At 46.8% G+C, this 25,550-nt stretch overlaps 1 long non-coding RNA gene across 12 annotated transcripts in view; it reads right to left on the reverse strand.

The window, feature by feature from the left end:
- Positions 1-2,458: 2,458 nt before the first annotated feature.
- Positions 2,459-25,550, reverse strand: part of LOC102400860 — a 29,848-nt gene continuing 6,756 nt past the window's right edge. For 4 of the 12 annotated variants that reach the window (XR_006544540.2, XR_006544538.2, XR_006544541.2 and 1 more), the window contains 3 exons: positions 7,846-7,983; positions 7,382-7,509; positions 2,459-2,895 (listed from right to left, as the gene is read on the reverse strand). This is a non-coding gene — a long non-coding RNA (uncharacterized LOC102400860). Of the gene's footprint in view, positions 2,896-7,381; positions 7,510-7,845; positions 7,984-8,532; positions 8,875-9,831; positions 10,084-10,949; positions 11,603-13,230; positions 13,395-23,065; positions 23,954-25,550 lie in introns of those variants that run through there. The other 8 variants (XR_006544535.2, XR_006544537.2, XR_003103136.3 and 5 more) reach the window with 7 other exon arrangements.

The raw sequence follows: 25,550 nt of genomic DNA on the forward strand, positions 1-25,550 counted from the left end.
AAGGGCACTCACTTCCATCATCGGGTGCATAAGCCCCGGGGTTGAACCACAGTTGAGACTCTAGTTAACACACTACTGATCGGAGACATATTAGCTCACAGGTTTTGGTTTCTGCAAAAATCCCATGGTCAATAGTATGCTAGCAGTAGTGCATTGTATACTTGAAATTTTCTAAAAGCGTGGAAGAGTGGATCTTAAGTGTTCTCACCGCAAAAAGAAAATAAAGCCATAATTATGGAAGGTGATGGATGTGTTAATGTGTGTTAATTAGCTTGATTGTGGCGATCATTTCACAATGTACGTGTATCAAACCACCACATCATACACCTTAAATAGGCACAATTCTTATCTATCAAAAATAAATAAATAAGTAACATTTGGAAGACAAAGAATTACACTTGGACCCAGAGAGCAAGTGATTGTGAGCGAGAGGCAGTTGGAAAGATGCCGTTTAGGGTTATGAAGACAGGGCAGGTCCAGGGCTGCCCGGCTCAGCATCCTGCCTGTGGAAGGGGGTTTCTTCCTAACCAATAACTAAACTGAGTCCCAGACTGAGTAAGAAACTTGGGAGGGTGACCCAGCCAGAGCTTTGGTCCTGTGGTACTCTCAGCCCAGCTCTGTGCCCTGCTCCTGGCGAGGCCCTGACCTGCTCAGTCTGGGCTCTGTCTTAGCCCTCTTGTGTGGCTGGCATGTGGGAGGGGATGGCCTGCCCACTCAGCTCTCAGCAGGACTCACTCCGCACAGAACACATGTCCCGCGTGTCACCCGGCCAAGGTGGGGGGAACCTCAGGGCCATGATGGACCCAACCAGCTGAGACCCAGCCAGACCTGGGTACCCAGGCTTGGGATGAGGGGAGCCATGTTCTCACTGGACCAGGTCAAGGGGTGGTAACAGGTCAGAGGAGGTCTGGTGACCCAGTGATTCCCTGGGTGAACCCTGCGATTCCCAGCAGTGGGCAGTGGGTATGCTGTTCTCCACCTGGGGCAGCATCAACCACTGCTCCCAGGCAGGAAAAGTTTGCATTTCCATGACAATTAATGGTGTTGGTCTCTTTTGCTTCCTTGGAGAAAAGAACAATCTGTTGCTGGTGCTCCTGATTTGTGCTGGCCAGAGGGATGCTGTCAGCCCAGGAGCCTGCCTGCTTCTGTCCCTTGTTCACTTGCATTTTCCTGATGAGCCCTTCATGCTGGACACAGCTGGCAGGGTCAGAGGGCATCCTCCTGTGGAGGACGGGATGAATGGGACCAGGCTGTGCGTGAGTGCGTGTGTGGTCCAGCGCCATGCTCCCTCTGGTGGTCTCGTGCAAGTCTGCGCATCCAGGAAATGTCAGGGTGACACAAGCAAAAGTGCCCAAGGTGCATTATTCATCCAACAACACTGGACATGAGGAGGCCTTCACCACAGCACGTGATTCCCTGTGCTACAGGAGTGACATGGAATAAAAGGATGCAAGGGGTCATAGTTTGCCTCCAGAGCTGCCTGCCCTCTAGCATGAAAGGGCAAGGTCTGTACTCAGCTCAATTCAGTTTCGGTTGCTCAGTCAGGTCCAACTCTTTGCGACCCCATGGACTGCAGCACGCCAGGCTTCCCTGTCCATCACCAACTCTCAGAGCTTACTCAAACTCATGTCCACTGAGTCAGTAATGCCATCCAACCATCTCATCCTCTGTCGTCCCCTTCTCCTCCTACCTTCGATCTTTCCCAGCATCAGGGTCTTTTCCAATGAGTCAGTTCTTCATATCAGGTGGCCAGAGTATTGGAGTTTCCGCTTCAGCATCAGTCCTTCCAATGGATATTCAGGACCGATTTCCTTTAGGATGGACTCCTTGCAGTCCAAGGGACTCTCAAGAGTTTTCTCTAACACCGCAGTTCAAAAGCATCAATTCTTCGGCTCAGCTTTCTCTATGGTTTAACTCTCACATCCATACGTGACTACTGGTTTGCGTTAGTGTGAGACTTTCAAAAGTCAGCGTGGATCATATGAACCAGTTATAACCACCAATGCTACAGTTTCATCTACATCAGTACAAGGGGTCACAGTGCATGGAGCTCGGTACCCAGGAGCTCGGGTGTGTCCAGGGCTGCACAGGGCAGGTGCTGCTGGAAATCACCTCATTTGATGGAGTGAGAAGCTCTCAAAGGAGCAAACTCTAGTGTTCATCCCTCTTACCGACAGCTGGGGGAGGTTGGGCCATGGAGAATGTGGCAGTGCCTGGGTTCCGAGCAGCCTGCTGTGACAGAACACAGACTGGGAGGCTTACAAACTACAGACATAGACTTCTGGAGCTCTGGAGGCCGGACTCCAAGGTCAAGGCTCCACCTGGAGCCTCGAGGGCTAAGCTGCCAGCCCTCTGGGGTAAGGCTGGAGTCACCAGGTCCCAGCACACAGCCCAGAAGCGCAACAGAACACAGATTCAGTATCTGAACACAGATATCAGTGAGGACCCAGAACACGGATTCAGTATCCGAAAGAAAGAATTTAATGTCTCCAAGATTAATCCACCCAGAAGTGAAGTGGAAAAGACATTCAATAACTTATTCACCAAAAATTGATTTTAGGCTTCCGAGGGTACATGAGAGTAAATAAGAGAGCCTTGTGCCCTCATGTCTAGGGTATGTGGGCAGTGTAGCAGCCAGGGCTCATGGTTCGAAACCCTAAAGCCATGCACACAGGGCTAAATGCTCAATGCTGCCTCCCTGAAACTTTGAACAAGGCCATTATTTCTCAGGGACCATAAAACACAACTTCGATCTAGGATTCTTAGACTTCCTGGAAAACATTCCCGGTGCACAGCTGTATTTTTAGCAGAGATAATTAACACATTGGGAAATCATCCTGTATAGTCAATTTATGAAGCTGCTTTCAGGAACTGAAAGTATGACGTTGTCCGAGTCTGAAAAAAAAAAAATACAACATCAGGATGAGGAGGTTAAGATTGAAAGAAATAATGTCTTTTTATTATCTTGGTAAAATATACATAACATAAAGTTTACCATTTTAATCAATTTTAAGTGTGCACTCAGTGGCACTAATTCACATTGTTGTAAACCATCACCACCGTTATCACCAGAACTTTCTCAGCTTCCCAAACTGAAAGTCTGTCCCTATTACTCAACAACTCCCTGTTCCCCCTTATCCCCAGACCCTGGACCCCACCATCCTACTTTCTGTCTCTATTACTTGATTCTCTAGGGACCTCATGTAATGATTCCTCATGGATTCATACATTGTCTTTTTGTGACTGGCTTTTTTCACTTAACGTAAAGTCTTCATCTGTGTTGTAACATGTGTCAGAATTTCCTTCTTTTTCAAAGCCAAATAATATTCCACTGTATGTTTCTACCCAGTTTTGCTTCTCTATTCATCTGCCAGTAGACACAGGGTGGCTTCCATGTTTTAGCGGGCTTCCCTGGTGGCTCAGTCAGTAAAGAATCTGCCTGCAATGCAGGAGATACAAGAGACTCAAGTTCAGTCCCTGGGTTGGAAAGATCCCCTGGAGAAGGGCATGGCAACCCACTGTAGTATTCTTGTCTGGGAAATCCCATGGACAGAGGAGCCTGGTGGGTGACAGTCCATGGGACTGGAAGATTTGGGCACAGCTTAGCCACTAAACCATCCATGTTTCAGCTATTGTGAGTAGTGCTATGAACATCTGCTTGAGTCTCTGCTTAACATTGCTTTGGATAAATACCCATAAGTGGACTTGCTGGATCACATAGTAATTGTATATTTAATTCTTGAGAAGCTATCATTCTGTCTTTATGGTGCTGTACTGATTTCATGCCCACCAAGAGTGTAACTGTTCCAATCTCCACATCTTCACAACACTTGTTATTTTCTGCTTTAAGTTTTTTGTTGTTGTTGTTTTTGGTAATAGCCATTCTGACATGTGTAAGTGGTATCTCACTATGGGTTTGATTTACATTTCCCCAGTGATTAGAGATGTCCAGCACCTCTTCATGGCCTTTTTGGCCACTTGTGTCTCTTTTTTAGAGAAATGCCGTCAGCTCCTTTTCCTATTTTTTATTTGGATTTATTTTTTGTGTTGAGTTAGTAATGTTAATCTCTTAACATACATTGAGACCCTATGGTAACATTCCAAATATTCATTCATGAAAGATTTTTATTTAAAGATGTCTCTAAGGGGATTCCCTGGGAGTCCAGTGGTTAGGACTCTGTGCTCCCACTGCATGGGGCATGGATTGGATTGCTGGTTGGAAAGCCAAGATCCCACATGCCACACAGCATGCCCAAAATTAAATAAATAAAAGTTTAATAAAATAAAAATTTCTCCAAAAAAAATCTCAGCTGTGAATTATGAAAGCTTACCTTTATCAAGGAAGAATTATGAAACCTCAAGCAAGTTCACATGAGGTAATGTAACAGCCAGTCCATTAAATGCTTAATTCCCTGTGTATAAGGTCAAACCTATTAAACAATTTTTTGTGACCAGAAATGCTCCTTTTTGCAATACAGTCAAGACAGGGACATTTCTACAGTGGTCTCTCCTGATTCCTCACAAAGGAATTGTGAGGAAGGAATTCACAATTCACAAAGAAACTCACAAAGGAATTCCAGCACACTTTCTAGAGCAAAACCTGGCTGACTTTTTCCTAATTATCCTCATCATGGTGCGTCTACCTAGCCGTACCTATGGTACCATGCTGGAAACAGCTCACACCACTTCACAGAGTCTGTCACATGAGCCACACATGCCCACCCAGGTGGGAAGTGACACAGTGGACACAGCCTGGCCACCTGGCAGGAGGTCCTCTGCCCCACCCCTACCTCATCACAGCGCAGAGCCCAGTAATGACTCTGTGCTTGTCATTCCTGCCCCTCCCAGCTCAGAATGGGCCACCCAGTCCCGTCTTCAAAAGCAGGTTAAATGTTTGAGAAAAAGGCCAGGGTTCTCCAGAGAAACAGAACCAAAGAGAACCAACAGAATCTCCAATATATATACATATATATATATATATATAGAGAGAGAGAAATTTATTTCAAGAAATTGACTCATTTGTGATTGTGGAGTCTTGGTAAACCCCCTCAGGTTGGGGGAGGCCAGTGGGCTGGAGGCCAGGGCAGCTGGCGCTCAAGGATGTCTACTGGACAATTCCCTCTTGGTCCAGGGAGCTCAGTCACTGCTCTATCCAGGACTTCAACTGACTGGATGAGGCCCACCACATTTGGGGGGTGGAAACCTGCTTTACTCAGGGTCTGACCATTTCAACATTACCCTCACCCATAAACAGTTTCACAGAAACATCAAGAACAGTGTTTGAGCACGTTTCTGGGCACATTTATTCCATCTGTCACAGAAAGTGTGACACATGGAATAAACCATCATAGCCAGCTAGGAGAACAGTTCCATCAGAGAAATCACCTGCATGAAGGGGAAAATGGGACATAAAAGCAATAGCCATACAAACATGGACACACTGAGTTGTCTTTATTTATAAACCTATTTCTGTGGCCTCTGGTTTTCTTAGCTGGACTGAATGATCACAAGGAAACAGCAGGCAGGCATTTGAAAGGAAAGAAAGACTCGGGGTTGAGAACCACCCGAAGCCACATCCTCCAAAGTGTGAACCAAGTTGTTTTTCCATCTCGGAAATGTGTCTTCCCCCCAACACACACACACAGTTCTAATGTAATTTTCCATAGACTCAGGAAGGCGGAATGAGGAAGAGAAGACAGCGCTGGCCCCACATTTCAGCAGTGTAGGAGGAGACAGGAGAGAAACTCGGTTCTGTTCCTGAGTGCTGTGAGAAGCTGTGTGGGGACAAGAGGAACTGAGGGGTCCAGGACTGAAGGAGATGCTTCCCTAGCACGGGGCGAGGATGTCCATCTGACTTAGCGCTCGTTCTTTGTGTGGCATCACTGACGGAGCAGGTGGGGTGCAGGCAGAGCAGGGAGCGAGGGGGAGCTGCTCACAGGACTCACCTCAGCCACAGAATCCACACAGTAAACCTGCATCTCACCTGTGCGAAACTTGGAAATGAGAGAAAAGTCATATTCTGCCCCTCTATGGGATGGGGCTGCCCAGAGCTGGCCAGGCTATTCCTCTGGGTGCATATCTTGGGGGCAAAGACACCCAAGCTCACCTATTAATATATCTCACTTGAATATTTACTTTTTTAATTTCTTTCATTCTCCATCAGCTGCTCTAGCAGGAGAGGAAAATAAGAACTTAAAGTCAAAAACATAAAGCAAAAAAAACCAAGGAAATTGGGTATGAACCAACCTTGCAGAGCCTTGTAGATTTTGTGTGGACCTAAGTTACCTACATGGGCTTCCCAGGTGGCGCTGTGGTAAAGAACATGCCTGCCAGTGCAGGAGACATAAGAGATGCAGGTTCGATTCCTAGGTCAAGAAGATCCCCTGGAGGAAGGTGTGGCAGGCTCACTCCAGGATTCTTGCCTGGAGAATCCCAGGGACAGAGGAGCCTGGCGGGCTACAATCCATGGGGTCGCACAGAGTCAGATACGACTGAAGCGACTCCGCACGCTCACTCCTACACACCTTACAATGAGCAGAGTCGTGCCCCAGCCCTGATCCCTGGAGCCTGTGAGCGCGAACCTAATGGCAGAAAGGACTGCATCAGTGTGATTGTATTAAGAGTGGTGAGATGGCAAGGTTGTCCTGAGAAGCAGTGTGACTACAGGGGCCCTCGGGGGAGAGAAACCAGAGAGAAGGGGCTACATCCCAGCTGTGGAGAGAGAGGGGCCCGGAGCGGAGGGGAATGGGAAGGACCAGGTTCTCCAGGACCCTCAGCAGGAACCAGCCCTGCCAAGCCCTTGGTTTTAGCCCCGTGAGACCCACTCTGGACGTCTAATTCCAGAACTGCAAGACTGAAATGTGTGCTGTTTGGGTTTTTTAATATTTGTTTATTTTTATTTATTTGGCGGTGCCGGGTCTTAGTTGAGGCATGTGGGATCTAGTTCCCTGACTGGGGATCAGGTCCCCTGCAATGGAAGTGCAGAGTTTTAGCCACTGGCCCACCAGCAAGTCCTTGTGTGCTGTTTTGAGCCCCTGAGTTTGTGGTCATTTGTTACACTAGCAATTAGGAAACTGAGGCTCCTCTGTCCATGGGGTTCTCCAGGCAAGAATCCTGGAGCGGGTGGTCATGCCCTCCTCCAGAGGTAGCATGCTCACTCACTCACTCACTCACCTGAGACCAGGGAGGAGTTAAACAGCTTCCCACAATCACCTGGGCAAAAAACTAGACCAGAGCGAGGACTGTGAGCACTTTGGAGCGAACCTGGTGGGGACCTCCAAGCACAGCAAGTGCTGGAGGTGACCTCGGGCTGGGAGTAGACTGGACACGGTCCTAGCTCCACCAGCTGCGGTGTCGCAGTACCTGTAAGGCCTGTGCTTACCTGCCTCACTTCTGCCTGGGAGGCAATACTGTGCTGCAGCTGACATGACCAAGCCAGGGCCAGATCTGAGCCCAGGTGCAGCTCTTCTAGCTGTGCAACGTAACCTCTGTGTGCCATGATTTCACCTTCTGCAAAATGAGGAAACCAGTGTGGTCTGTTGTGGGGTTCATCTCTTAGCCAAGTGCCTGCTCAAGACAGAAGACCCGTGGGAGCTAGGTTTTATGATGACTGAGATGATGACAGAAATGTTTCAAGGAAAAGCAGTGCTATATTGATTTAGGATCTGCTGTGAGTGTTGAATGAAATCAATGGACAACTTCTCTATTTTCAGAATCAAAGTTCACTCTTTTTTGTGATTAGAGCCTAATATTCTGGTTTCGTTTCTGATAAAGAGCATGATTTACTGCATGACCTATTTTGTGTGTGTGTGTGACTCAGTTAAACAATCTCAAGAAGAAACTTACCAGGTACCCGGTTGCTTCCAAGTCACTCTTCCCAGGAACAGATTTACTGAAGCTGCAAAGGTAAGTTCCCTTTTCTATCAGTCCTCCAGGACTGGGGATGTGGCCAAAGGCATCCTGGAAGCTTCCACCTCCCAGGCACTGGAAACAAAATGCAGAGTGAATGTGACACTCCTCAGAGTGGTGGCTTCTCTCGAAGGAGCATCTACGACCCCAGTTACGAGCTCCCCATGTCCAAACTACACCATCCCACCATCCCACCCCCGACCAGGACCCAGGAGGGGCCGGGGTCAAAAATAATTGTAATAAAGGAAACAAAGATTTTGTTCTTGCTATCAGATCTTAGTTGGCTCTACACTGCCACTGAATTAAATTTAAAGTGTAAAAATGGTAAATTGTTAGAGTCGATCCAAAAAGAACCCTCTTCACATGCTTGCCATTAAGCCAGACATGTAAGGTTTAACAGGCTTCACTGTCACATTAGAACATCAGATAATACCAGTGAACAATAATGACTCAGAACACCAACATTTAAATAATTTAAAACCTAAGGTATTGTTTACAGAAGGGATAATGGTATTGATTCTTTATAGACATGAAAGAACTGCTTCTTGACTTAAAACATAATCTACTGCTTTGACTCCCTTGGCGTCTTAACCATCAATTTTGAGAAGCAACAAGGACACTTACCTTACTGATTAGTTTAGAGGGACAATTCAAATTACTGAGCACACATCCTGTGGTTTGTACCAAAAAGCTAAAGACACAACTGATAAACCATTAGTACCTAAAACTCTGTGCTGGGTGATGGTAGAAAATCAAGTTTGCAATGGCCCTGACCTTGGAAAGCAACTTACAAACTAGTATCAAATATGACATGTACATGTTACAAAGTAGAATATAAAATATAACATCGAAAATGCTGCATAAATGTGAATGTAGTTCAGGAGGGAAAAAAAGTTATGACCAACCTAGATAGCATATTAAAAAGCAGAGACATTACTTTGCCAACAAAGGTCCATCTAGTCAAGGCTATGGTTTTTCCAGTGGTCATTTATGGATGTGAGAGTTGGACTGTGAAGAAAGCTGAGCGCCGAAGAATTGATGCTTTTGAACTGTGGTGTTGGAGAAGACTCTTTAGAGTCCCTTGGACTGCAAGGACATCCAACCAGTCCATTCTAAAGGAGATCAGCCCTGGGTGTTCTTTGGAAGGGATCATGCTAAAGCTGAAACTCCAGTACTTTGGCCACCTCATGCAAAGAGTTGACTCATTGGAAAAGACTCTGATGCTGGGAGGTATTGGGGGCAGGAGGAGAAGGGGATGACAGAGGATGAGATGGCTGGATGACATTACCGACTCGATGGACATGAGTTTGAGTGAACTCCGGGAGTTGGTGATGGACAGGGAGGCCTGGTGTGCTGTGATTCATGGGGTCGCAAAGAGTCGGACACGACTGAGTGACTGAACTAACTAACTAACTAAGGGGGAAGTTATTAGACTTATGTTAACTTCTAGGACTCAAGATGCAATGTTCTTTCCTTTGAACCTGTCAGAGAGAGAAAAGATAAAATTTCTGCATCAATAGTGTATTACTCCACAAATACCTTGGAATATACTTTGAACCTGATCAAGAATATGGGACTTCCCTGATGGTACAGTGGGTGAACATCTACCTGCCAATGCAGAGGACACGGGTTCAGTCCCTGGTCCAGGAAGATCCCACGTGCCCTGGAGCAACTAAGCCTGTGCACCACAGCTGCTAGGCCCATGTGCTGCAGCTACTGAAGCCTGTATGCCTAGACACGTGCTCCACAAGAGAAGCCTCGGCAAGAAGAAGCCCGCACACTGCAACTAGAGAGGAGACCCTGTTCTTGTAACTAGATAAAACCCATGTGCAGCAATGAAGACCCAGTGCAACCAGAAATAAATAAATATATACATAAATAAAAAAGTATAGGGACTGAACTTAAAAAAAAATAAAGATGTACCTGGGGAGGAAGAGGAGACCGTCAGTATGGTACCACTCCTGCTCACCCACACCCGAGAGGCCTGGTGCCCAGAGATGCTGCCTCTGTAATATACAAAGGCTGGTGGACTGGAAGAATGGAGATTTTGTGGCTTGATTATTTGTGTTCACAAAGGTAGTTTCCAAAATTCTTTGTTATTCAGTTCAGTTCAGTTGCTCAGTCGTGTCCAACTCTTTGCGACCCCATGAATCACAGCACACCAGGCCTCCCTGTCCATTACCAATTCCCGGAGTTCACCCAAACTCACGTCCGTCGAGTCGGTGATGCCATCCAGCCATCTCATCCTCTGTCGTCCCCTTTTCCTCCTGCCCCCAATCCCTCCCAGCATCAGGGTCTTTTCCAATGAGTCAACTCTTCGCATGAGGTGGCCAAAGTACTGGAGTTTCAGCTTTAGCATCAGTCCTTCCAATGAACACCCAGGACTGATCTCCTTTAGAATGGACTGGTTGGATCTCCTTGCAGTCCAAGGGACTCTCAAGAGTCTTCTCCAACTCCACAGTTCAAAAGCATCAATTCTTCAGTGCTCAGCTTTTTTCACAGTCCAACTCTCACATCCATACATGACCACTAGAAAAACCATAGCCTTGACTAGATGGACCTTTGTTGGCAAAGTAATGTCTCTGCTTTTCAATATGCTATCTAGGTTGGTCATAACTTTCCTTCCAAGGAGTAAGTGTCTGTTAATTTCATGGCTGCAGTCACCATTTGCAGTGATTCTGTAGCCCCCCAAAAAATAAAGTCTGACACTGTTTCCACTGTTTCCCCATCTGTTTCCCATGAAGTGATGGGACCAGATGCCATGATCTTAGTTTTCTGAATGTTGAGCTTAAGCCAACTTTTTCACTCTCCTCTTTCACTTTCATCAAGAGGCTTCACTTTCTGCCATAGGGATTAGCTGTACTTTTTCTATTGCTTTTATGCCTTGTTGTTAACATTTAATCAATTGTTATTAATAGCTTCTTCTAAAGGGCCCAAGTGCCAGGCTGGCTGGTTAGTGCTCTGTCTCTAATCAAGTCAGTAGCCCGACAGGTTGGCTTATTCTTGCTTCATAGATAAGAAAACACAGAGCAAAGGCTCACCTTGCTAGCAAGTGGCTCAGCTAGCTGCCAAGCAAAGTCTGACTCCAAAGCCCAAGCTCGTTATCTGCGAATTACTGTTATATTTAAGGGTGGGTCACTGTTGTGTGAGGAGGGCCTCGAGAGCAGTGGCAGAGCGTGTGGCTGGTGCTCGGGCCACACTGCCCGCACCCGCCCGTCCCGGAGGTGGTCTTGAGCGAGGTCACGGATGTCAGTCACTCAGCGCCCTTGACTGGTTAACGGGAACGAACAGGACTTTGCTCGCAAGGTTATGAGGATGGTCACAGGAATCAGACATGCCTAAAGGGCTTGGCTAGCACTTGGCCCCGAGCCCCAGGATCACTGGGAAACTGTTCAGCTTGATGCACCCATTGCCAAAGACACTCAAGTTGACAGCCTGTGACTGAGACCCAGCCCTGCTGTGCTGAGCTTCTTCAACAAAAGCTCCCCAATGGGGGCAATGCCAATCTGACTTGTATCATATTAGTATCTGCACAGTATTTGTTGGCTGTGATTTATAATCATAACCAACATGGGAGGGTAGAAAGTTTGCAAAAGACTAAACCCATGAGTTTGTTGTCTACCCTCAATGATGGATAGCCTGTGTCTTCCAAGGTTGCAGTGAAAAGGAAAAAAGAGGAATGAGTCTTCCTTTCCTGAAAACAAAGAAAATAAAGAGGACAATCAGCAGGCCTGATCACTCCTACGTTTTACTTTAACTGATCCTCATCTGTAGTCTGCAACAAAGCTTGCTATTATTCTTTAGCTCTATGTTAATTACATCCTGTATCTGGTGCTCACCTTTACAGCTCTCTTCAAAGACCACCCCTCAGAGTTCTTCTCTTTTTGCATTACAGAAAGAGGGAAGCAGTACCATACACAAAAGACAATGGACCCAATTATTGGGCTACCTGACATCAGCCTATGACCATTTTTCCTGAAACAACACAAGAGTATAAGGTCCTTACACCTTTCTTCCTCATCACCTCCCCGACTGTGAGGCCTCATCTTATATAATCCCCCAGACTCCTCAAGGTATGGGGGGAGGGGTGGGGAGGGGGGAAGGGAGTAGGGGGGAAGTGGGGAGGGGGGAAGGAGGGGCAGTTGAGGCACGAGCTTGCTGTATGTCCCCCCTCTGCCGGCTGAGTATTAAAACCACCTTTTTCTTTCCTCCAAACTCTGTTTCCATAATTTTTTATTCGGCTTCAGTGGGCAAAGAAAACCAAGATAGGCACAGCCACACCAGCTCAACGTGGAGCCCTTGTGAAGACAATTTTAAGCATACAAATACTTTCCTGCGTCAGATAAGTAGAACAGATACTTAGGAAAAAAATCTCAAAGATCTCAAGGTCAAATGTATGAGGCATTAATTCTTGTTTCACAGAGTAGAAAAAAATAAGACACAGTAAAGAGTTGTAGTTGTAAGTTCCTCTTTGTTGCTGGGTAATTTTAAAATAGCTTTATTTGTTTTGATAAGAGAATTTGAGGAACCCGGAGGCATCAAGTGAGTCAAAATGACCCTTTCCTCCAAGGATTAGGAAAACTAGTCCTTTGTGTATAACTCAGAATTCCATTTGGTCCCTGTGACTAAGAGAGGTGAAGCTGAGAACAAGACCTTTCAGTGTGGACATTCTTAGCTTCCCCTTCTAAAAAAAATTTAAAAACTTGAAATTAATAAATCAGAAAATTCCCAATGTTTTCAATGATCATATCAGAACCCAATCACTCCTGTAACCATAAGATTAATTGTTCCTAAGCCTTGGGGTGTTCTCTGTGTGTAGTAAAGTCAAGTCTTTCTTTTAGGAATCTTTCCCCTCTTCCCGTTTTAATATTTAATGAATCAATTTTTCTATAAACGTGGGAACTTCAGGTCCAGAAGGAGAGCTCAGCTCCAAGAGGCATTCATCATGACTCAGCATCATCTTAAAAGAGACTCCTCAGAGGACTCAGAGCCATAATTAATTCATGTCTCTCCAAGGCAAATATTGCTTTCATTAGGCCCAGAGAAACCCTTAGGGCTGAGTAATGATGCAGCATGTACACACTGCTGTATTTTAAATGGGTAGCCAACACGGACCTGCCGTGTACCACAGGGAACCCTGCTCCCTGTTACGTGGCAGCCTGGATGGGAGGGGAGTTTGGGAGAGAACAGATACATGTGTATGTATGGCTGAGTCCCTTCCCTGTTCACCTGGAATTATCACAACACTGTTAATTGGCTATCCCCCAGTACAAAATAGAAAGTTCTCTTTAAAAAAAAAAAAAAAAAAAGAACACAGTATACTTATGTAACACAACAGTCTCAGTCTGAAACCATCTTCCTAAAGCCCAGGTTCTGTGCAGGGGGATATTAGCATGATGTTCTACATTCCTTAGCACCAGATTCTTCATTACCAACAGCCAGTGTCAACCCAGGACATCTAGAGCAGTTTATTCAAGTGGAAGTTCCTGAAAACAAAAAGCAGCAAATCATTCATAGTACTCAGTGGAATATGAACCATAGAGATATGAAAGGGACTTTGGTTCTAGTCACTCACAACTTCTCAATAATTGATGATCACTTTTATCTTCCATTATTCAGGAACATTCTTTCCTGGTCAAGGACCTGGATCTCACTTAATTCTCAGACCCCATCACACTGAGCTTTCTACTTCTCCTTCCAAGGCTTCTATTCCAAAATGTAGTCTGTGCCTATAAACTTGTCCAAAGTACAGTTTGTCTATTCAGTTGATTTATGCTAAACTGTGCTTCTCTCTGGCACGCTCTGGAAAACTTGGCTCAGGGCTTATAGGAATGATACAGCTCTCATCGGAGTGTGTCTTCGCTTCCTGTAAGAGGATTTGTTTTCCTCTTTCCGCTATGGCAACGGGGGTGGGGTTTTAAGCTCATTTTATTAGGAAACCACTTTTTACTTAGAAGAGGGATTGAGACTGAGTCCTTTGTTTGAGTAGCACAGTGACATGTCCTGGCTTCCCAAGTGGTATAGTGATTAATAACTGCCTGCCAATGCAGGAAATGTCAAGAGATGTGGGTTCAATCCCTGGGTTGGGAAGATCACCCGGAGAGGGAAATGGCAACCACTCCAGTATTCTTGCCTGGGAAATCCATGGACAGAGGAGCCTGGCAGGCTACAGTCCATGGGGTCGCAAAGAGTTGGGTGTGACTGAGGGACAGAACATGCACACATGACGAGTCCTACATGTAGGACTAACACTAGACTCTCTTTCTCTCTCACACACATACTCACACCAGTACTATTCAAAAACATTGCTGTTTATTTCGAGCTCAATGTCATGTGGGTTAAACACAATTATAAAGCATCTGAGACTTGATGATTATATTTACATTTTGGCTGACCAGATGTATAATGAGAACCATTCACTAGAGGACCCCATGCAACATTATTGCTTCAACATTACAAAAGAGAGCTGCAACCTAACCATGATGAATAACTACTTTTTTAAAACAGGACAACACCATCTGTGCTGAAAAGCAGTTGACTTCTGAGTCAGGGAGATTTTTCAGCAAATTTTAAATTTAAGAATCTGAAATAAAATAGTTTGTCTACATTTACAAGTGACTAATGTTCTGCATTTACTATAATAAATGCATGTCTGTGTGCATTATATGCTGCTAAGGGAAAATATTTTGTACAGATACATTATCTTATAAACATTGAAGCAATAATGAACCATTTCATCCTTAAAGCAAATCTGTTGGAGCGTAAGACACAGAATTCCATAGCTTCAGCCTAAACTGTTTCTGTTTGAATATAACACAGAATCCATATTTTCACATCGTACAGAACATATCCCTCTCTCTCTAGGCTCGTTTGCACATATTTCCCTTGGGGAGAAAGATAATTTCTGTAGAAGTGTTTTAAAATGCAGGTTTTATTATTATTCAGGGATAGGTGGGGCCAACAGGTCAGGAGACATTGTCCTTGACAAGACGGTTTGCTCCTCATGGCTCCAAGAGGAGAGGGCCCCTGCCACACCATGCAGGGCTCTGAGGGTTTGGCCACAGAGGGGCCAGGAGCGGGGACTGGGGAGGCAGAGGGAGTAGGGGTATGTACATAAGAGCCCGCAGTGGAAGGGCATGTAGATTTAGGATTGGTACTTTGAATAATTTCTGTGGGTTCCGGGGGAAAGAGGCTGGTTGTCAGATGCCTAGCCCCGTAATTAAGGCAGGGGGAGAGAGACCAGGCATATAAAAGCTCAAGAAAAAAGGCGGTTTGCAGGGTGGGCTCTGAGTTGATTGGTTTGCATACAAAAAGGCATACCCTCAGACAAGTCCTTCAGAGTGTCCAGGGACAGCTACCCCTGGCCAGGCCCGGGGTAGTGGTCAGTTCCTACAGGACCCTAAGGCCCCAGATGTCAACAGATCAGGAAAAAAAGGCTTGTTTAACACACTAAGAAAGCATGAGTGTCTGAACCAATGCCTGTAAGGACTGCATGATTTCAGAGCCTTGGGGAATAAGACTTCCAGGGATTTTAGTGAAAAGCAAATGGAAACAGAATACAAGCCCACAGCCAGGGAGGTACTGGAGGAGGAGCAGAACAAACTGGCACTTCAGGACAGTATGCATGCATGCATGCATGCTTAGTCCCTTCAGTCGTGTCTGACTCTTTGCAACCCCAAAGACTATAGCCCACCAGGCTCCTCTGTCCATGGGATTTCCCAGGCAAGAATACTGGAGTGGGTTGCCATTAAGTGTCCCTCTAATGGGACAGTCTAGAATCTCTTAGACTCAAGAATATTCATGTAGATTCATACCAAAGGTCAGTGCATCAGAAGCCACAAAAATATCAAATACTGGGGAATAAAAAATTTCATTTTCTATCACTGTCTCATAACAATAAAAGAAGTAAAGATGGGTCATGAATAAAAGATGGTAATCCAACTTGCTGTTGTCATTGTTTAGTTGCAAAGACATGTCCAACTCTTTGCAACCCCATGGACTGCAGCCCACTAAGGTCCTTTGTCCATGGGATTCTCCAGGCAAGAATACTGGAGTGGGCTGCCATTTCCTTCTCCAGGGGAAATTCCTAACCCAGGGATTGAACCCACGTCTCTTGCTTGGCAGGAGGATTCTTTACCACTGAGCCACGAGGGAAGGACTGGTGATCAAATACCATCTGTTCAAATACAGATAACTTTGAAATTGATTTTAAGGCTTTCTTCATCAGAAACTAAATAGTGGGGAAGGACTTTTCTAGAATTGCAGCTAGACTCGTGTGGCCCAGTAACCAGCGTCAGGAGGAGGGGCCTGGGTGGGATGGAGGGTGGAGGACACCTGGCAGGTGAGGCCCAGCTCTTCTGTCAGGCTGTGTAGACTCTAGTTCTGGCTCCTGAACCGCTCCAACCTGAAAGTTGGGAGCAGCTCTGACCTTCAACTTCCACAGCAATGAAATATGGGTCCTGAGAGCCCTGCTTTATAAGATGGTGATGAGGAAAATCATACACATGCATTGCTGAAAGCAGTGTCTCACACACATCACATGCTAAATAAGCTTCAGCTCCCTTTATACGACAATAACATAATTCTAAAACCCTGAGGAGATTGCCTGTGTCTCTCTAGCTGTCCATCTGGTGATTCTGTCCTGTGATGAGCAGATTAACTAATGAGGAAGGGGCCACGGTGAAGGTTAGCGAACTGTCCCAATGTCAGAGGGAAGAGTGCTGCAGGATCTGAACCAGAAAGAGGGGAGATCCCAGCAAGTCCGTGCCCACCGGCCCAGCAGAGCACATGGGATCTCCTCCAATGGTTCCTTCCTGCTGAGAGAAGCTGAGTATCTCCAAGAACAAGGAAGAAAAGAAAAAAGTGAAAGCTGGTCCCAGGGGCCATCTATGGATCTGGCATATAAAGGCACATTTCCTAGTTTTCATAGAGAAGCAGAAGCGGTCAGTTTCGGGGGAAGAAATTCTGCTTGTTCACGAGTTCGAGACAACTTCTACCATCCTGGGGGGTGTGCTGCCATCGTGAACCATCCCTCTTTGCTATCTTTCTAACAATTACTCTTTTCCCTTAGTATCGTGAAGTTATTTAACATTTTACTATCTCCAAGTAGGATCTGTAGTACAACTTAAGGCTTTTCTGTTTGTTTCTGTCAGCATACAAAACGGTGCCTCATCGTAGAGCAGGTGGAATGTAACTTTCAGTGAAATGCAATTTGACTGGTGTGACCCATAAACAAACAAAACCAGTTTACGAAACTAGGAAGCTAGAACTTCCGCCAAATGTCCCCTGAAAACTTGTATCATGATGGCTTCACAACATGCTATCAGGGCTTCTCCAGTGGGTCAGTGGTTAAAGATCTGCCTGCCAATGCAGGGGACACAGGTTCAATCCCTGGTCCAGGAAGATTCAACATACTTTGGGGCAACGAAGCCTGGGTACCATGACTACTGAAGCCCCCACACCTTGGAGTCTGGCTCTGCAATGAGAGAAGCCTGAGCCTCTCAGCTGGAGAGTAGCCCCTGCTAGCGGCACCCAGAGAAAGTCTGTGTCAGCAACAGAGACCCAAGGCAGGCAAAAAAATATATTCTTTTAATTAAAAAAAAAGTCAACAGCTTTGATCTTCAAAGTAAAGGTTGGAAGAAATTATGTGTGAAATATATATCTGACAAAGGACTTATACCTACAGTTGACAAACAATTCTCACAATGCAATAATAGTAAGGAAAAAAAAAACCCCAATTGAAAAGTGGGCAAAAGATTTGAACAGACCCTTTGCTAGAAGTGATACACAGATGGCAGATAAACAAATGAAAAGGTCCTGAAGATTATTGGTGGTTAGGGAGATGCAATTCAATACCAGTATGAGATTCCTCCACATACCTCCAGAAGGGTTACAATGTAAAAGGCTGACTCTGCCAAGTGTTGGCAAGGATGTGGAGCAATTGACACTTCCCAGGCTGCTGGCAGGGATGTAAAATGGTAAAATGTGGCCAGTTCGGCAAACAATTTGGTGGTCTATTTTAAAATTAAACATACATGTCATATCCTTCCTGGTAATGACCCAAAAGAAATGATAGCAGACTCCTACACAAAGGCTTGAACACCATTGCCTATGGCAGTTTTATTTACTAACCAAAACCTGGAAACAACCCAACACCCATCAACAAGTGATGCCCATACAACGGAAAATTGCTCAGTAATAAAAGGGAGAATTTTCAATACATGCTAAGACGTGGTTGAATCTCAAAATCAGAATGCTCGGTAAGAAAAGCCAGCAAAAATAGTGTACATAGCTCATTACTTCATTTGTATAAAATTCTAGAAAATGTAAACAAGGTAAGGCCACTCTTTCTGTTAGGTAGGCGGGGGGAGGGGGGAAGGAGAGAGGGCTCAGGAAAAGTCTTGGGGTGATGGACACCCCACTGAGTTCTTGCTGCACACAGATCAGAACTCATCAGTACACAGTATCAATAAGTGCAGTTTGCTGTGCTTCAGTTACGCCTTAATAAGGCTTAAGAAAGAAAAAAAAAAAGAGAGTGATAACAGAATGGCAAAAAATCAAACATACTTTGTCCTATTTAAGCCTTAAATATTTATGATAAAGCATTACAACATTCAAATTTGAAGGTAGAGTCATTTGAAATACTGAGCTCAGAGGTACTTCTATAAATTTTGGCGTCCTAAAGAAAAAGAATAAATTTATTTCAAATCTACCCTATGTCTAAGCAAGCCTTTTTATTGAATGGAGAAAGGCCATGTGATCTAACTGGAATCTATTAATCCCTGACTACATGGGGAAAAAAATCCTGGGAAGTATATCGATTTCAAGTCTATTCTTTAGGGAAATTATTCATTCTCTTCTAACCTTTTATTGAGGTATAACTGATGCACAGCAGTAAGAAGAATATATTCTAGGGACCTAGTGTAGTGCATGGTGGCTGCAGGTAATACTGCATTGTGCGCTTGAAATTTATTGAGTAGAATTAATGTGTTCTCCTAATGTTTTAATCAGGGAATCAGTATGAGGTAGGAAGGGTGGCTTAAGTCTCTGCATCCAGGGCTCTGGGGCCATCATGTGGCGAGGAGGGTGAGGAGATGTCAGAGGCTCATGTATCTGTTCCAGGAAGAGCACGATAAAGACAGAGAATGCTGTGGGGAATGGCGGGCATCCAAAGCTTGGGGGTCTTCTGTAAGACTGGGTGGCTTCCCAGGTGGCACAGTGGCAAAGAACCCGCCTGCAAGTGCAGCAGACCAGAGATGAGGGTTCAGTCCCTGGGTCGGGAAGCTCCCCTGGAGGATGGCATGACAACCCACTCCAATATGCTTGCCTGGACAATCCCATGGACAGAGGAGCCTGGTGGGCAACAGTCCATGGGGTTGCAAAGAGTCGGACACGACTGAGCACGCACACACAAAAAATAAATAAAAGCTTAGTGATGATGCATAAAATCACTTGGAGAATGAGGTCTTAGAACCTACATCTCTATTAGGCCCTGAGGTGTGGATTCCTGGGACACAGACCGTGCTTTGAGCAGGCGTGCAGAGGCAGTGAAGAGAGATGGAAACAAATCCCAAAGGGTTGTTTTTAATATCTTGAGACAAATCCGAAGAAGAATGTAGTATTGCATTACATCACACGCGCGCGCGCGCACACACACACACACACACACACACACAGAGTTTCTCTGACTTCACTGAACAGCTTTGGCTAAGTTTAGATCTCAGGGTTCCCAGACAGGCTGAGCTGGAGGAGGGGAAAGACTTGCCAGTGAAATCTCATCTGCTTGGTCAGGATTTTACCTTCTCAAGATTCCAGCATGGTAACACTTATACAAAGCTTGTTTGAAATTGCTTTTCAGGTACATATATATTCTCTAAATTCCAACCTGAGCTAGGGGATGGAGCAAAGAGGGCGTATCTAGATTCCCATTATTCTCGACAGTAAAGATGGAAATGCACATGTAGCTCAGCTCACACTCGGGAAGGATGGTCCAAGTCCAGCACACGTGGGGACCAGGTCCCTGGGACACTGAGCACTTAGGTTCCCATCCTCAAACTCCCTGTCCCCAGGCTGGGTGGAGGCCGTGAGGATGAAGGGGCATTTCCCCTGTGGACATGGATGTCCTGTCGTCCTGTTCCTTGTCCTACTAAGTGGCCCTTTGGGGCCTGCCCCCAGCCTTCAGGGAGGATCAAGAAGACTCGGAGCGGGAGAGAAGGGGAGGGTGAAAGAAGATCTGCACTGTGCCCCAGATCAGCGCGCAGCTTTCAAATGATTAACAAGTCCACTGACCCAGAACACGCTCAAACCAAGACCGCCAAAATCTTGGCTTTCTCTGCCCACCGCTGCCGAATAAAACATACAGAGACAGGGTTTGGAAGAAATAGAGGGCTTTAATCCTTTAAAGAAAGGGGGGCAGGCTAGAACCTCAAGAACTGTGCCCTCTCCCCACCTAGGGGAACTGGGGTCTCACGATCTTAGGGTAAAGGATAAGGCTCAAAGTAAAGAAGGTCTTGCATTTTTCATGGCATCAGGCAGCCGGTAATTGGGCCCATTTGTTTCTGGGGGGTTATCTTCTTTCTGCAATGCAGACAGCTACTAGGGGTGATTTGCTGGGAGAGTGCAGGAGAGCAAATACCAGGACAGGATGTAATTTACATAGAATTAGGGAGTGCTAGGTTGGCTCCTCCTAACTGACTCTGCAAATCAGCAACAGTTAAAGCAAAAGTAGGAGTGATTAACTCTTTCAGGCCTGCTCACGTTTCTTCTCTGGCCTGTTGACTGTTCCCTTTACTTTCCTTGTTCTCAGGAGAGGAAAACTGCATTTCTGCTTGTACTACAACAAAGCCATGTTTGCAAACCATGAGTCATGCCAAGAAAGGAGCCTCATCTGACCAACACACCTCTGGAAGGGTTTCACAAAGCAGCAGCTACTCTTACTAAAGGCAAAGCATTCGCATATGTCTGTCCTCCTTTGCATTAAAGGAAATACTCTGGTCACCACCACCCTCCCTCCCGCTGCCCCCCTCAAGCTGATTCCACCATCCCCTCCTCACCCCTGACACCCAGGCCCTGCCACCTGCAGCCCCTCCCCACTGCCTAAAGAGAGGCCTGAGTGACTCGGCCTTGTGACTGCAGCCCCGCCTGTCTAAGAGTTCTCCTGCCCACCCTGGCTCTGGAATCTGCCAACCCAACCCCAGATAGACTCCTCTGAAGGGGTCCAGGTTCCTGGCTCACAGCTCCGGGTTTGGCCCTGGTACAAGGCAGGCAGGGCCCCCCGGGGAGGGGGGCTGGGAGGAAGCAGCAGACACAGCCTCCTTGGCAGCACTCCGCATTTTGCATTTCGCTCTGATGTGTTTTTTGGTGGAAAGTCACAGGCCCTCACTGAGTGACAGCCCCTATCTGCCCTGAAAAGAGTACAGGAACCCCAAGGTCTGGGAGGAGGACAGGGTGTATTAATTTCAGCATCTCACGCCCAGTACTTGCAGACCTGACAGCCCAGGTCTGTCCTGGCCCCGAGGACAACCAGCAGGGGTGTGTGGGAACAGTTCCAGCCTTGCCAAGAAGCCCTGACTCCAGGGCACCCAGCCTAGCACAAGGACAGTCCCTCCTGTCTCCAAGGGAACCCCAGGGGCAGCTCCCTGAAGTCTAGATGCTCAGGGTCCCTCCAGGGCCAGCACCTGCCCAGCTGCCAGCCACTCTCCCTGCCTGCCCCCTCCATTTGCCCTCCCCCATCTGTCCCCCTCACCTGCTGGCTGCCTTTCCCCCAGCTCCCCGACACCCTTCCAGGCCTCCCCCTAGCACAGCACCCACACAAACCTCACTCGCTTTGTTCACACTCACATCCTTCCTTCCCATGGCGTCCATCTGGCTAGAACGTCCCCAGCCCTTACCTGTCCCTTAGTCACAGGTCACATCACCCTCCTGGGAGCCAGCTTGAAGCCCCAGGGCCCCGGTTGGACCCCCAAACTCACTACCGCTCAGCATGGTCCTCTTCCGGAGCTGCAGACCCAGAGGTGGTGGCAGAGACCAGGCAACACAGACACGGCAGGCGAGCAGGAGGCGAAGGAGGCCAAGGCCCAGGTAGAGGCCTGAGGCCAAGGCCTTGAACAAGGTCCCCTGATCCCAGAAAACAGGATGGAACATGGCTGGGGGCAGAAAAAGGGGCGACAGCTCCCCTTGCTTCAGCCCCTGAAAGCTGGGGACGCAGGAAGCTTGTCGACCCTCCTGGGGGGTGTGTGTGCACGCACGTGTACGTGTGTCTGCACACGCTTACACAGTACTGAAGAGTCAGGAGTCAGGGAACAGTGAACCTGAAGGAGCTCTCAGGGAACTCATAAACACAGCCTAGAACCAGCCTCCTCCGGGGAAGACTTCCAGGAGCCTGTCTCAGGGAAAGAGATCTGAGGGCCCCCTTGCTAGTAAGACTGGAGTCATTCCTGGAACATCACCAGGACATAGCTAACAAAATACGAAAACAATCTCCCATCACAGGGCCTTGCTTTCAAAATGGAGAGAGAAGAGCGGATCAATTACAGCCCGAGGGTGGAATGTTCTAGAAAAAGAGCTTCAGCACCAGCTGCACCAGCCTCTCCCCAGAATGCTGGTGGTGGGGAGGGAGTGGAGTGTGGGGGCGTCTGGTCAATCGGCCAGGGTCTCTAGGGGGGAGTGATAAATTGCTGTGTTTCTCTCTCCCCGCCCCATTTGTCCCTTTTCCATTTCATATTTCGGTAGAAAATTCTGCTCAGATAACCCATCATCCTTCGTACTCATTTCATTTATACCAAACAGGCTCCTAATTCTCCTGCCCACCTGAGAAAGCCCACACTGCTCACAAGAGGTCCTGTTGTCTTACTTCTATGACTCCCAGTCTCTAGAAGAAAGTCTATACACTGTTGTATGGCAGAAACCAACAAAACATTGTAAAGCAATTATCCTGCAATTAAAAATAAATATAAATAAAAAAGAAAAAGAAAGTCTGTAAAACGCATTTATCAAAAAGTAGGAGCTGACAGAAAATCCTAGCATTTCCTTGCTGTTTACATTTATTTTGTTTGCGTGGTTCTCGGCGAGCAGAGAAGCTCACTGCCCAACAAGCCCCGAGCATGTTTGTCCACGTGCATATTTCATCACCTGAAATTCCTACTTGCATCTGACTCACCTTACTTTAGATGTGTCCTTTTTTTCTTTTTTTCTAGTTGCCTGATTTAAAAAAAAAAAAATCTGAGGATAAGTTTTAAAAAGCAATACACTGAGGTTGGACTCTTGGAGGCAAAGTGGGAGACTGAAGCAGGGCACCTCCTGCCCCAGAAGCGACAGCCGTAGGAACAAAGGTTTCTGTGTGTGGCTCTGGTGCAGGAACCTCGGGAAGTGAGCGTGTTCCAGCCTGAGAGTCCAGGTCAGGTGAGACTCACTCCCGCCCGATGGGGACTGGGCGTGGGGCCCTCAGGCCCGGAAGTGAGAGCTGGGATCCCAGGGTCCCCTTCCTGGGCAGATCTGAAGCTCTGACACATGGAGCAGGGGGGACCCTGCCCTTCACCTTTGTTCCGTGAGTGCTGGCTTATTGAAGACGCTGTTTTGGGGTTATTTTAACTTTTTATTTTGTACCGAGGTACACCCAATTAATAAAGACTGTTGTGATAGTTTCAAGTGAGCAGCAAGGGGTCTCAGCCATACATATACACGCATCCATTCTCCCCGCTCCCGCCAGGCTGCCACCTGACATTGAGCAGAGTTCCCTGTGCTATACAGTAGGCCCTTGTTGGTTATCTATTTTAAATATGGCAGGGTGTACACGCTCTCCCCAGATGCCCTACCTAACTGTCCCTTCCTCCCAGAAGATGCTATTTTGAATATTGGTACTTAACCAAGTCCTCAGCAACCTGCAATGCAGGAGACGCCGGTTCGATTCCTGGGTCGGGAAGATCCACTGAAGAAGGGATAGGCTATGCACTCCAGTATTCTTGGGCTTCCCTTGTGGCTCAGCTGGTAAAAGAATCCGCCCACAATGCCGGAGACCTGGGTTCGATCCCTGGGGAGGGAAGATCCCCTGGAGAAAAGAAAGGTACCCACTGTAGTATTCTGGCCTGGAGAATTCCATGGACTGTATAGTCCATGGGGTTGCAAGGAGTTGGACACAACTGAGTGACTTTAAAAAAAGAATTAAAACTGAGTCCTCAGCAATGCCCCACGGCTAGACGAACTATCTTCATGTTTCTAGTGACTAGAAAAGTTTTGCCTTCTTTGCTAAGGGACTCCACCTTCAGGCTGTTTTCTGCCCTTCCTACTGGGTCTGAACTGTGAGCTGGCAGGTATTCTCAGCACCTCAGAACTTGGCCGGACAAGGAGCATCCTTGAGGGGCCGCAAGTCCTGTGAGTCAATAATCCTGAGTCAGAATATGCTAAAGGGCATGGAACAGATTGCATGGGACTAACCAGAGTTCCCAAAGTTTCTTCCTTCCAGAATCTCTGGGACAGAGGACATAGAAGGCACCAAACCAGTCTAATAAAAATTTGAAAAATGGGCCATTTGGATCCAAGGAGAAACCTTGAAATACATGCTTATCATCTGGCATTTTTTCTGCCACAAAGAAAGTCTAAATGCTAAGGTCCTCGTTGTAACTGTGAGGAAAGGAGCCCCAACACTCTCCATAGGAGGAGCCCTGGAGGACAGAAATCAGTTCTATGAACAAAACATTCCTGAAGGGATTCATCTTCTCTTCATTTACATTCACCATTGTTATCTGTGTTCTCTGTTCGAAACCAAGAAAACCCAATTTACAGAGGGCATTAGGAGGCGGTGTTAGGAAATACCACCACAGAGTTCAGAAAAATATCAAGAAAAAGTCGAGTAATTGGTTTCACAAGCTGTTTTATTCGCTGGTTGTTTGGACCGACAGTTGATGACATTCAAAAGTTTCAGAGGCGGACCTGAGGGAACGGCGACTATTTTAAACATTTTTGGTGGTTGTTACAAGCAAACACAAGGAATGTTGTATTTTTGCTTTCTCTCTCTGCCTTTCCGTATGTCTCTCTGCCCGCATCTTTCAGCTCCCTTTGTCTTCACAGCGCAAACTCTCTCCCCCTGATGACTCAATGACTCCAGAAAAGGTCCTTCCAAAGGGCTCCGGGGTTAAAGGCTGGAGTGGGGGAGTCTTGAGGGCTAGGCTGTGTCCTCTGCCCTCTGGTGACCTGGACAGAGGGAAGGGGTGAGCTCCCTACACGACGTGGAGCGCAGCTCCTGTGACCAGCTCCCCACCAGGCCCTGGGGCGGAGGGAGGAACAGAGAAGTGGACCGCAGGGCAGAAGGGACTCAGAACAAGCCAGATGAGAAATGATCAGCCCTGTCTGCTGCAGAGGTGCCTCATTTGCTGAAATATGGCCCTAAATGGATGGCCCATTCTGGTAATAAGGTTTTATAGACTCAGTAACAGTCTGCCCCAGGCAGGATCACAGGACCACATCATCAGTGGAGGGAGAGCTGGCCCTCTGAATGATGCTTTCCAAACAGCATCGCGGGGTGAGGGGTGCAGGAAGACTCCTCCGGAGGCAGGACTGAGACCCCAGGAACTGGTACTCAGTCCCTATCTGGCCTGGGTTTGGCTTAGGCTCTGAGATCAGATGGGGCCCGGGGCTGAACAGGGAGC

The sequence above is a fragment of the Bubalus bubalis genome, chromosome 14 (genome assembly GCF_019923935.1).
Source record: "Bubalus bubalis isolate 160015118507 breed Murrah chromosome 14, NDDB_SH_1, whole genome shotgun sequence".
Taxonomy (NCBI): domain Eukaryota; kingdom Metazoa; phylum Chordata; class Mammalia; order Artiodactyla; family Bovidae; genus Bubalus; species Bubalus bubalis.